We start from the raw sequence: 13,205 nt of genomic DNA, 5'->3' as shown, positions 1-13,205 counted from the left end.
ACCCCTACCTGTACGAGGCAGGGAGTACAGCTGCCCCATTTCACAGATGCGGAAACCAAGGACTCTGCCTGATGAAGGGAGAGGGGGCCGCCACTCTGGTATTCCATGAGGTAGTTGGGGTCTCCTCACTCACCAAACAGCAGATACACCTTGGGGTCCCTGGTGACCCCCCCAGTGGCTGACCAGGGGAGCTCATCAGTTGACCGGTAGAGAGGGAGGCTGCCACAGTAGTCCAGGCAAGCAGTGACAGTGGCCTAGCAGGCAGTGAACGTGGAGAGAATGACAATGGCCAAAAACACTTAGGAGGGTGGAAGGCAGCGCTGGTATGGCGCGGGTGAGGTAGTGGCCCCAGATTCCCCCTCGGAGCCCCTGTGCCTGACTTCACAGGAAGCAGACGTTACCCAGGAGCCACCTCACACATAATTCCCATGAAAGTCCAGCCCTGGGCCTGGCTCGAGCCCCCAGGACTCCTGGCTGAGAAGCCTGGCCCAGCCTGCAGGCTTGCCTAGTTAGCCTAACAAGCAGGACCTGGTGCCACGCAGGTTGCCATGGCCACAGAGACACCACTGCGGCCCTCAGCAAGGCTCCCAGAGGGTTCGTAGCAGGAACCTCAAGGGCAAGTTCGGTGTAAGGACAAACGGAGGATGCTGAGGCACCCTCAACCATGCGGCAGAGCCTGTTGCAGATACCCTCAGCCTCGGTCTCTGGGACTTGACTTAGAATGTCCCACAGAAAGCCCCCTAGGTGACAAAGGAAAGCTGGCTCCCTCACCCAGGCACCCCTCCAAACCTACCTGGCCCGCAGCATCCCCACCCCACACCAATCACACACCGAGCGCTCAGTACCCACAAATATTCATGATCATTAATTTGTATTAAAGGTCACGTGAGACATATGCCGTCCTAAGTGCTTCACAAACATCATTGCATTTTAGCCTCACAATAACCCTACAGGCATCATCCCCATTACACAGAGGGGAAACCAAGGCTCAGAGAGGTTAAGCCACTTGCCTACAGTCACACAGCTCCAGTGTGGCAGAAGCAGGCTGCAAACCCAGGCCACCCAGCTCACAGCCAGCCAGGAGGGAGGAGTCCCAACGCAGGGACAGGAGTAGGTCTGTCTGGACGAGGGGGGTCATGGGTCCAGCTGTTAGCTCCTTTTGTCTCCGCCACATCCTGTGAGGTTGCCACCGTCGTCCATCACCCCATTCTGCCAGTGGGTAAACTGAGAGGGGCATTGCACAGAGGACCTGTCACTTGTCCAGGGCCATACAACCAGTGAGAAGTAGACAGCACTGTGACCCAGAACCTGCAGCTCCCTCTGGTTCTGCTCACAAACACAGGTCACAGAGACCCAAGCTCATCCCAGGAGACGGGAAGCAGACAGCAGGGAGCCTCGGCCACACTGCCCCCAGTAAACCGGCCACCGAGGAGCCGCCTGCCCCAGGTGTATACCCACACACACAAACACACACCCTGCATCCACACACCCACACACATATGGATATGCACAGGCATGCACACACGTACAGGCAGTCACACACACATACAGGCACACGTGCATACCCACACACCAAGGGCACTGATCACCCTGTCTCCTGTTTACACCTTCAACAACCCACCAGCATGCTCCCCCCTCGCTCCCCCCGCCTTCCTTTCCCATTGTATATAAATACCCCAAGGCCAGCACAGACAAAAACCTGAAAACATGGGCACCCACCAGGGCTGAAACATGGAGCCCTAGGGGTCCCTCACTGCAGAAACAGCCGCAGTGTTGCTAATGCAACTCCAAGGCCCCCAGGCACCTGCGTTCCCAGATACAGGGACAGACAGAAATAACACTCCACCCTGGAACTATAAGGGCATCAGAGACACTGACCAACAGGCCTGCCCCACAGCCAGGGCGTTCCCTTCAAACAAGGACCCTAGAAAGCCAAGGAGCCTCCAATAGGGACATCTTTCACCCAAGTCACTCACTGTCATCTTCACAAGTCCAACCCAAGGTGGGTGTCCAAAGACCCCCGGTTCTCACCCAGGGTCTGACCTTGGTGAAAACATTCCACGGGGGGTGGGCTTTGGTTTTTTCCTGTGGAACACCAATCTACAAGAGCTAAGACAACATTCTAGAACGCAGATGATAAAACAAAATCAAAGTCAAGGTCAGGGCAAAGGAAAAAGCAGGAATAAATGAATCTGAAATCAGGATGAAATTAGGGAAAATCAAAATACAGGCCAGTGATTACTGAAAGCAGGCTGCAAATTTGGCTCTGAGCTTCCTGGCAGCCAAAGCAAAGAGGGAAACAAGATGGGTTAGAAGTAACCCTAAGAAAATTGTGAAAATTATGTAGCACTGGACGCCAGGTGTGACTGCAACTATGCAGCACTGTACAGGAGGTATTATAGACTTGGGTATTAAAAAAAAAAAAAAAAAATTGTATAAGAGGCCAAAAATTGTGCCAGAAGTCAGCATAACTGCCTGACGCCTTAACTGCCCACCTTTCCTACTACGTTCTACAACAGCAAAATTATAACTGTGAGCATCAGCATAACTCAGCAAGAACGGTGACCCAGGCCAGAAGGGGGGGTTTTAGGGTCCATACCATGCAGCCCTCAAAGTCACACCTTTCTCTGATCACAGAAGCAAGCAAGCACGAATGGGGCAAAGATAGGTGCCACGTGAAGCCCGACAGGAGAGGAGCCCACTGTCTCTGGAGGGCAACAAGCCCAAGGCCTACAGCTCAGGTGAGGAGGCTGGTCCACTAGAGGATCTTCCCATCAGCCCTTTAAGGAAAGGAACAAGTCATGTCCAGCCCACCTAGGAGGTGAAGACCCAGGTTCACACAACTGGGGAAGTCTCTGATCTCCAACGAGTGAGCAAAATGCTAACAGCAGCTCCTGGGACACACGAGCTCATATAATCCTCACAACAATTAAGTCAAAAGCATCATCACCACCATGCCCATTCTAGAGATGAGCAAACTGAGGCTCAGAAAAGTAACTCACCCAGAGCCAGAAAACTTAGAGCAACAGATGTGGGGGTCAAACCCAACGCCCACACTTTCTGCCCCTTAATCTTCTCCGCTCCCCAATCCACTGTGGGGCGGGGGGGAAGGGGCAATGTGTCCAAGCTCTGCAAGGAACAGGTCCACCCCTGGTCACGCCACTAGGAAACGGTCAAGTGGGGATGGCGGATGAAACACTCCCAGGCTGCCCACCGCTATTTGTGTAGGATGACTCTTCACAGATGCGTGAACCCAAACATCCTGATTCCGCCCTGTGCCGGGCATGGCAGCGTGGATATGCCGGGGCTCAGGGGCCTCACTTGGCCTAATAACCTGTTGCCGTCAAGTCAATTCAGACTCACAGCAACCCCGTTGAACAGAACTGCCCCCACTGGGTTTCCAAGGCTGTCAATCTTTCTCCCAGGAAGCAGCTGGTAAGTTTGAACCACTGACCTTTCAGTTAGCAGTCGGGTGCTTAACCACTGTACTGCCAGGGCTCCTTATAGGCTCTGATAGGGACAGTGATATTAATCATGCTGACAAGAGCCTTAAGTGCAATGCCACCACTGTGAGACCTCGAGCTAGCCGTGCCCTTCTGATCTGGGCAGTCACCTGCAAAATGGGATCACGGCCGCCAACTGCCCCACTACGTCTCAAGGCTCAAGGGAGTGAGTCTCCAGGTACAAATCACCCTGGGGCTGGCGCCGGCCAGCTCACAGACATTGCAGGCCACAGGACTGATCTGATGCTGCTTCCTGGAGCCCTGGGAGACGCCATGCTAAATAATTCAAAGCCATGTTTTCACTTCAAAATAAACACAGCCGTGTCACCAAGGGAATGCCAAATTTGCATGAATGTTTAAGATAAAATCTGAGACTTCAAAGAAATGCCAGGCCTGCCCTGGCACCACTACCCCCTCCCAAGCCCTGGGGAGAAGTTCTCTGGCTCTGGCCCCCTGGGGCGCCTCCTGCAAAGGTCTGTGGGTGGGGCCCCAACCAGAAACACAGCTTCCTCGTTTGTGTCCTCTAAGGCAGCGCCGGCAGCCCAGGCCTGCAATGAATGAAGTCTTGCTGCACAGACATGCAAGTGAGTAATTCCAGGTCTCAATTCTTCACCCCACACGCAAGCTGTGGGACCCCGGGCAAGTCATTTTACCTCTCCGTGCCTCGACGTCACCATCTAAAAAATGGGGTAATAATGGCCCTGACCTCGTAGGGTGTTGTGACGAAAAAATGACGTGACTACACAGCAAACAAACCAGCTGGCACGTCAGACCAAACCCAGCCAGCTGCGGTGGAGCCCATGCCCACCCGTGGTGACCCCCCGTGTGTCAGGGTACAACTGTGCCCCCAAGGTTTTCCACGGCTGATTTTTCGGAAGTAGATCACCAGGCCTTTCTTCTGAGGCGCCTCTGGTGGACTTGAACCCCCAACCTTCAGGTTAGCAGTCGAGCATGGTAACCGTTGCACCACCCAGGGACCCTGCCTGGCACCGAGTAAGTGCTTTGTGTAAGTGTTGGGTGTTTTTGTTATTCTGTTTTATATTTTCCAACTCCTAGACCAAAGGTCACTGGACAGGTTGTAAAGTCCATTTCCTGTCTCCAAAATCAAAAAAACCAAACCAAACCCATTGCCATCGACTGAATTCCAACTCTTGGTGACCCGACAGGACCACAGGGTTTCCAAAGAGTGGCTGATGGATTCAAACTGCTGACCTTTTGGCTAGCAGCCATATCACTTAACCACTGCCCCACCAGGGCCCTGAGCATCTCCAAAAGATACCCTAAGCATGGCGTCCCTGGGACCCCCATACCACCTTGGGGACACAGGCCTTCTAACCTGACACCCTTGGCCTGGCTGGGAGGCCTGGCCCTCCCAGGCAGTAGCCCCGCCTCAGCCCACCCCCTCCTCCCCTGAGCGCCTCTGGCAGGAATCCCCAGCTCCTACAAGCAGTTCCCTTGTAGGGAGCCAAGTCTCAGAGGTGTCACCTGGGGAGGCTGATGTTTGTCGCCTGAGACTTGAAAAGGAAACAGAGGAGGGAAAAAACACACACACAAATAACAGCTCTGAGCCCCCTATCGTCAGAGGCCCATTTGATGTGGGGATTTTCGTTCAGAGCTTCAGCAGGGGTACAACCCAGGTCCCCAGCCTGACACATCCCCTAAGCAGTGCCAAGACCCAAGTAGCCCCAGCTGGGTTACATGGAGGTGCGCCATCCCCCCATCCCAAGACTCAGAGTCAGCCACCAACTTCTCCACCCACGGCCTCAGGTGGGGGCTGGGAAGGCAGAACAAGGAACACCTGCCTCACAGTGGGGGGCAGGCAGGGCCAGGCAGCCTCCACAATCCACCTGAATGGCAGGGCGCTTGGGGGCCGGGACTCCTGGGGCCGCCTCCACCCAGCCCCTTTGAAAAGCCAGGCGAGCAGTGCAGCCGGCTCCAGCTGGGGCTCGCCTGCAGCTCAATTCTTATGTGCAGAGCTCTCCAGAATCTTCAGCAGCTATGAGTGTTATTAACTGGGGGAAAAGAACAAATTATGCCAAATAAATCCTTCCCACATAGCCAAACCCATGCAGAGCGGAGGAGGGGCACGCACAGCCCCATGAGGGGTCTCCATCCCTCACCTGGGCCTGACAGCCACATTACCATTTACATGGATTTATCAATAGTATTGATCCCCCGAGCCTGCGTAAATAGTAGCTCAGGGGGAAGAGGCCAGGACTGGGCTCTGGGCTCCCGCCCCCACGTCTGGGCACCACAAGACTCCCTGGGCACCAGGTGGTGGTGGCGGCGGTGGTAAATTTCCAAGCAGGGACATGGCAGCTGGTGAGGGAAAGCCAGACAGCACCTGGGATACCAGACAGCACCTGGAATGCCCTCACTGCCTCTGCCAGCACACCAGCTCACCACCAGCTCCAGGCCCCATGGATGCAACTCAGTCTTTCCATCTGTTCGCTGGGCAGAAGGCACCTGCTCTTCTCCATCCTCACTGGGAAAAGCCAAAGAGAGTGGAAAGTCAGGTGACTCAGGACCCCATCCATACACCAGTCCTCCCATTCTTCAGGCAAAAGGCAGACGCCCCCTTCTCAAACTCCCGCTTCATGACAGCAAGGTTTCCAGGCAACTGGATCCAAGGCCAAGTTCTGGAACCCAGAAACAATAACAGCAGTAACAGTAACACACACAAGTACCTTCTGTGTAGGGCTGTACCCAGTCCTCCCAACAAGCCTCTGCATTTGATACTAGGACTGTCCTCACTTGGAAGGTGAGAGACCCAAGGACCAGGCACGTGAAGTAATTCGTCCAGGTTCACACAGCTAGCAAGGTGGCCATAAAAGACCCCAACCCAAGGAGTTGAGCTGTGGAGTCTGCTACCGAGGGCTTGGCTATCCCATCTCACCAGCAAGGGAGCATTTCAATATTTCCTTTCTCTGATTGGCCCCCCTCCAAAAAAAAAAAAAAAAGACCACCCACAGCGTACACAGCAGCGCCCCTGGGATGCCCTCCCTGCTCTCGCAGGGCCCCGAGAGTCCCTTTTATCAAAGCAGTCGCGGGGCCCCAGATCGGGTTTAAAAAGGGCAAAGTCAAGGCCACCGATAATACATCCCGACGTGCCCAGGAGAACCGGCCCAGGCCCGCTGGGATCCTCTCCCCGCTTCCCCTCTCCCTCGCTCCCTCCCTCACACATCCTTCCTCCAAATCTGTAAAAGAGAAAAAAAAAAATAAGCATAATAAAACCAGCTCTCACCAACAGGGGGGAGGAGGAGGAGGAGGGAGGAGGCTGAGCCGACAGAACAGACCCGCCCCCGTTGCCTGCACCAGACCTTCGGAGAGCCGGAGCGCGCGGCAGGCGGCGATAGGACACTAGCGTCCCAAAAAATAAACCTACAATGTAAAAATAACGCCGGGTGCCCCACGCTAATTGGGCCCGGACGACAACAGCTCACAGGTACATTGTGTCTCTCCCTCCTGCCTGCCTGGGCCTCCCTTCCTCGGGCTTTTTTCTGCCAGCGTCCAGGGTGGGGAAGGTGCGCCCAAGGGTTACCCGCTCGCCGCTGGTCTCTGGGGACGCTCCCCCACACCAGAGCCTGGGGCCTCCCGGTCCAGCCCAAGTGGGATCAGCTCCGAATTCCAACTTCCCAAACTAGTGGCATCCCAAGTATCCGCACAGCCCGGGGGAGGGACCAGGAGGCGGCCCAATGAGGCGTCACCAGCCGCGGGAGGCAGGCCCAGACACCAGGAACACCGGCCCGCGGGGGAGGGGGGACACTGGGCGCCTCTCCCGGGGGAACCCCCGCCCAGCGCCCTCTGGCCCCTGGCCCAGGAGGGGCCGTGGCTACCTCACCCCCGCTGGCGAAAAGCCCCTATATGCCCTCCACAGCAGCCAGGTCGGGGAGCCAGAGGTGCCATCTCCAGGGGCTCCCAAAACACGCAATGCCCGCTGGAAAACAAGGCGCAGTGTCGCCCCCCAAGTCCGAGGCTGCTCCCTGGGGTGGGAGGCGCATGGCGGCCATGCCCCCAAGACTGGGACACACGGTGGGGGACGCCTTGCACGCTTTCAGGGCGCCCCCCCCCCGCCTACCCCCACGCCACTTCCCTTCTTCCCGCCCCCTCGCTGGGGAGCTGGAGTTCCCCTAAGTTCCCCAGCGCCCCCAAGCACGCGGGCTGCAGTGCAGACGCGGCGCCGCGCTCCCCAACAAGCCACCCCCGGGAGCGCCAACTCGGGAGTGCCGGGACCCCGCCAACTCCGCCGCGTGCGCAGCCCGACCCCCCCCCGCCCCCGGAAGCGCTCCCCGCGCCTTCCCCGGCCTCCGCTGGGACCCCGACCCAACTCACCTCGCGGCGGTGGCGCCGGACTCGGGGCGCGCTCGGGCCGCCCGGGCACGCAGGCAAGTGGCGGCGCCGCGCGGACTGGGGGCGCGCAGCAGGCCCGGCCTCTGGCCGGGGCGAAATCCTCCCGCCGCCGCCTCCTAGGGCGCCGGCCCGGGCTCACCGGCCCGCAACTCGGCGCGCATGGCAGGGCGCAGGGCGCGGGCGCAGGGCTCGGGCGGGGCGCGGGCGGACGCGGGGCTCCGGTGCGGCCCGGCCTGCCCGCGGCTCCGCGGCTCCGCGCTCCCCGGCGGCGGCTGCGGCGGCGGCGGGAGGGGGAGGCGGGGGCGGGGCGCGAGCCCGGGAGGCGGTGGCTCGGCCTCCCAGCTCCAGCTCCCCGCCCGTACGGACGCGCCCCGGCCCGGCCCCCTCGGGCGCCTTAAAGGGCCCGCGCCACCTCCCCGACCCTGCGCGCACCCATGCGCGCGCGCACGCTGCCACACACACGCACTTGGGCGCGGCGCCGAGTTTCTTTTTGGCAGCTCCCAAAAAGAGGAAGGAGGGAGAAAGCACCTCCCATCCTACTCCCTCCTCCTTGGAGCCCGCGCGCCCCCCGTCTTCCCAGTCCAGATACTTTACTGGAATCGCGTTTCAGCTATTATAACTCTGCAGTGGCCAGTGGATGGGGAGGTGGGCGCACGGGAGGGCTACCTGTACACAGGGCCTTAGGTACACCTGGGGGAGCTTCTGGCTGTGAGCACACAGTGGGATCCTGAACTCACCCCAGCCACCAGTCACACACTGGGCCACAGCCTCACCCGGACTGGAGAGCTCACCCGGATGGATGAGCGTCACGTAAGACTCACAACCCCACAGACACGCACAGCCTGGGACAAGCACCCAAATACAAGATCACACGCAAACGCTGGGACACACGAGGACACACAGGCCCGCACATACCCGAGCCTGTCAGTTTCATGAGTGTGGGGAGTTCTGACTATTCTGTCACTGCCCTATCACAGTAGGGCAGTACCATATGGGGACATTGTGGCACACAAATGCACAGGCTTCACGTGCAAACTCGTGGCCGGAGACACATGGACACACACCCATCCAGGAGCACACACACCATGCCCCCAGGGTCACAGCAAGCACACATGTGCACATGTGGCCACACAGCCTAAGGACAGCCCTGTCCTTGCTCACCCTTCCTCCTGCCCTCCCTCAAGCCAGCCCTCCAAACTCAGGGGCCATCTTTTTAAACACCAGAGGGCACTGGGTGCCCCAGGCCTGGAACTTCCCTTCCTCCCTCCTCCGCGGCTGCTTTCGCCTAATATGTTGGAGAGTTTTCTTTTTTTTTTTTCACTTCAACTTTCCTTTTTTGGAGCGACGTCTCAGCAGATTCAGTTCTGCCATCTGCCAACATCTGAGAGCCCCCGGGGGAGCGGGGATGGCTGCGGTGGGGAGGCGGCTGGGGAGGCGGCGCAGTTTCCAGGGCCCAGCCGCCTCCTGCTGGGATGCAGGGCTTGCCCTCCCCCCCACCCCTGCAGCGTCAGTCCCTCTCTGCCCCCTCAGGCTGTTAGTTTGCATGGGGCAGCGGGTGCTGGGGCTGAGAAAATCCTGGAAAAGGGGAAGTGGATGAGGCACTGGGTAGGGGCTGTTTCCAGTTTGGAACATGATGGGGTCAGAGGTCATTGGTCCTCACCCTCCCATTCTGGCCCCACGGGCTGCAGCCCAGCCCCACCCTGACCGTGAGAATCCTTGTGCAGAAAGCCAGAAAGAAGGCCTGCCCCTCCTGAGGGGCCTGGAGGCGGGAAGGGGGCCTCAGCCAGCCCCACCCCACCAGCAGCCCTCCTAAACTGCCCCCCAGTGTTACCTGAGAACACTCCCGGGAATTTGCATCTCAATAAGGAGCTATTCAGCTCCGGGATTTGGTGGGGGAGGGGAGGGTGGGGTATCTTTAGGGTTCCTTATTCCAGCTTCCTGCCCACCTCCTAGGGCTACCTTGAGGCTTTGCCTTAGGCTGCAGGCAGGGGAGGGGGTTGGGCAGCTTTTCAAGTCAGGGGCCACGTGGAAACACTCATAGGCCTCCAGGCTGCTCTGTGGCCTGGAGCCCAGTAGACTCAAGCTGCTTAAAGTCCTCTGGACCCACCCTCTTACAGATGAGAACACTGAGGCCAGATAGGCCCCCTTTTTTTTTTGGCCGCTCTATTTTCCCACTTGTAAACGGCGGTTGTTAATGCGGCCTCCAGAGCCCTGGTGGTGCAGTGGTTAAGAGCTGGGCTGCTAACCAAAAAGTCTGCAGTTTGAATCCACCAGCGGCTCCTTGCAAACCCCGTGGGGCAGTTCTGCTCTGTCCTGTAGGGCCGCTATGAGTTGGAATCGGCCCGATGGTCATGGGAATGCAGCCTCCCGGGCTGTACAGAGGAGTACGAGGACATTTAATGAACACAGTACACACGCTCAAGAAATCAAGTTACTACCTCTGCTCAGCAACGCCCAGAGGTGGGGCCTGGTAGTGTCCCCATGTTGTTGATGTTAGGTGCCATCAAGTGAGTTCCAACTCAATGACCCTGTGTACAGCAGAACGAAACACTGCCCAACTGCACCATCCTCACAATTATTGTTATGCTGGAGTCCATTCTTGCAGCCACTGGGTCAATCCATCATGTTGAGGGTCTTCCTCTTTTTCATTGACCCTGTACTTTACCAAGCATAATGTCCTTCTCCACGGACTGGTCGCTCCTGATAAAATGTCTGAAGTACTTGAAACTAAGTCTTGCCGTCCTCGCTTGTAAGGAACAGTCTGTCTGTACTTCGTCCAAGACAGACTTGTTCGTTCTTCTGGCAGTTCATGGCATATTCAATATTCATTGCCAACACCATAATTCAAAGGCATCGATTCTTCTTCAGTCTTGCTTATTCATTGTCCAGATTTCGTATGCATGTGAGGGGACTGAAATACCATGACTTGGGTCAGGTGCACCTTAGCCTTCAAAGTGTTATCTTTGCTTTTCCACACTTCAAAGAAGTCTTTTGCAGCAGATTTTCCCAATGCGATACATCATTTGATTTCTCGATTGCTGCTTCCATGGGTGTTGATTGTGGATCCAGCAAAATGAAATCCTTGACAACTTCAATATTTTGTCTGTTTATCATGATGTTGCTTATAGGTCCAATTGTGAGGATTTTTGTTTTCTTTATGTTGAGGTGTAACCCATACTGAAGGCTGTGGTCTCTGATCTCCATCAGTAAGTGCTTCAAGCCGTCTTCACTTTCACCAAGCAAGGTTGTGTCATCTGCATAACGCAGGTTGTTAATGAGTCTTCCTCCCATTCTTAGGAGGATGCTGGAAGCTAAGCCACTGGTATTTCAAGCCAGCAGCGTCACCCATGGTAGACAAGTTTCAGCAGCGCTGCCAGACTAAGACAGACTAGGAAGAAGGACCTGGAGGTCTACTTCTGAAAAAATTGGCCAGTGCAAACCTTATGAATAGCAGCGGAACATTGTCTGATATAGTGCCAGAAGATGACCCCCACAGGTTGGGAGGCACTCAAAACATGACTGGGGAAGAGCTGCCTCCTCAAAGTAGAATTAACGTTAACGGTATGGATGGAGTCAAGCTTTTGGGACCTTCGTTTGCTGATGTGGCATGACTCCAAATGAGAAGAAACAGCTGCAAACATCCGTTAATAATTGGAACGTGGAATATACAAAGTATGAATCTAGGAAAATTGGAAGTAGTCAAAAATGAAATGGAACGCATAAACATCGATATCCTAGGCATTAGTGAGCTGAAATGGACTGGTGTTGGCCATTTTGAATGGGACCATCACGTGGTCTACTATGCTGGGAATGACAAAATGGAGAGGAATGATGTCGCGTTTATCGTCAAAAAGAACATTTCAAGGTCCATCCTGAAGTACAACACTGTCAGTGAGAAAATAATTATCCACACACCTATAAGGAAGACCAGTTAATACGGCCATTATTTAAATTTACGTACCAGCCACTAATGCCAAAAAAAATGCCAAAGATGAGGAAATTAAAGATTTTTACCAACTTCTGCAGTCCTCGTATTACAGACTGGAAAACTGAGAACCAGGGAGAGGAAGAACGGAATTTGTTGGACTCACTCACCTAGTGAGTGATTCCCGATGAGTGCTCTGAACCGCAGCTTTGGAGGGATGAGCCCCTCCCCACCACCCAGCCCTCCAGACCTGTGCTCTGTCTGCTACTCCATCTGCCACCTTGCACTCTGCCTGCTTGTTGGCAGAGCCACAGCCACCAGAGATCCATGGAACTAACAGGGATAGCAGCTTCCTTTGAAATCCAGCAGAAGAATGCTCTACCCCAAAGATCCTCTCTGGGGAGCTCCCAAGACTCTGGGATTGCCAGTTAGTAATAATAACAGCTGAGAGCTTCCCAAACATCTCATTTAGCCCTCCTGAGAGAAAGACTTGCAATGTACCCATTTAACAGGTGCAGAGACTAAGTTATGGAAGTCACCCAAGGACATCTGGCATAGTAATGTAGCCTGGGCTACACTGGAACTGGGTGAGGGAGTATCATTCATATCCGGGAGGTTCTGGTCCCACTGAGGACTTAAGCTATGTCCTCACTGTCCCCCTTCCAATTATTCAGTCATTCCTTCCTAAATACTTGGCACACTGGTCAAGCTCATCCCTGCCTCAGGCCCTTTTGTGCTGCCTGGGAGCCCTTCCCCAGTCGTCCATCTTTAGGTCTCAGCTAAAGGTCACCTCCTTAGCGAGGCTATCATTGTCCTGTCTAAAGGATACCCTCCTGCAATCTCTAACTTGTCACTCTTCATTTTCTTCACCTTGCAGCACCACCTGAAATTATCTTCGGCATTTATGGATCATTTTTTAATTGTCTTCCATCACCAGAATGTCAAGCCCATGACAGCAGAGACCTCATCTGTCTAGCTCACTCCCTGGCACGTAGTAGGGACTCAATAAACACATGTTGTCAGTGAACAAACAAATGCAACGCAGGCAGAGTGGCTGCTGGTTGGCCAGCAGCCTGTTGTTGTTAGATGCCGAGTCGATTTCAACTCCTGGCGACCCCATCTGACAGAGTAGCACTGCTCCATGGGGTTTTCTAGGCTGTAATCTCACAGGAGCAGATTGCCAGGTCTTTCTCCTGCAGAGGCACTGGGTGGGTTCAAACTGCCAGCCTGTCCGTTAGAAGCCGAGTATTTAACCATGTGCTACCAGGGCTCCTGCATACAGCCTGAGCCCTGGAAAATCAGAAGCAAGTCAGATGGGAGCCCACCCTGGCTGACCCATACCCGTTTTCTAGCACCCCCAGGCACATCTCAGAGCCAAGCCTTTGTACATCTATTGGTCTCAATCTGCAGGTAGGTGGGGGCCCCCC

At 55.7% G+C, this 13,205-nt stretch overlaps 1 protein-coding gene across 21 annotated transcripts in view; it reads right to left on the bottom strand.

The window, feature by feature from the left end:
• NCOR2 (nuclear receptor corepressor 2) overlaps positions 1-8,060 on the bottom strand; it is a 207,854-nt gene extending 199,794 nt beyond the window's left edge. For 10 of the 21 annotated variants that reach the window (XM_049866140.1, XM_049866134.1, XM_049866150.1 and 7 more), the window contains exon 1: positions 7,836-8,060. The gene's annotated coding sequence lies outside the window, so the exon portion shown is untranslated. Of the gene's footprint in view, positions 1-7,044; positions 7,577-7,835 lie in introns of those variants that run through there. The other 11 variants (XM_049866152.1, XM_049866149.1, XM_049866158.1 and 8 more) reach the window with 3 other exon arrangements.
• Between the last annotated feature and the right edge of the window lie 5,145 nt (positions 8,061-13,205).

Source organism: Elephas maximus, chromosome 22 (genome assembly GCF_024166365.1).
Source record: "Elephas maximus indicus isolate mEleMax1 chromosome 22, mEleMax1 primary haplotype, whole genome shotgun sequence".
Classification (NCBI taxonomy): domain Eukaryota; kingdom Metazoa; phylum Chordata; class Mammalia; order Proboscidea; family Elephantidae; genus Elephas; species Elephas maximus.
This window is presented reverse-complemented; position numbering and strand designations above follow the sequence as displayed.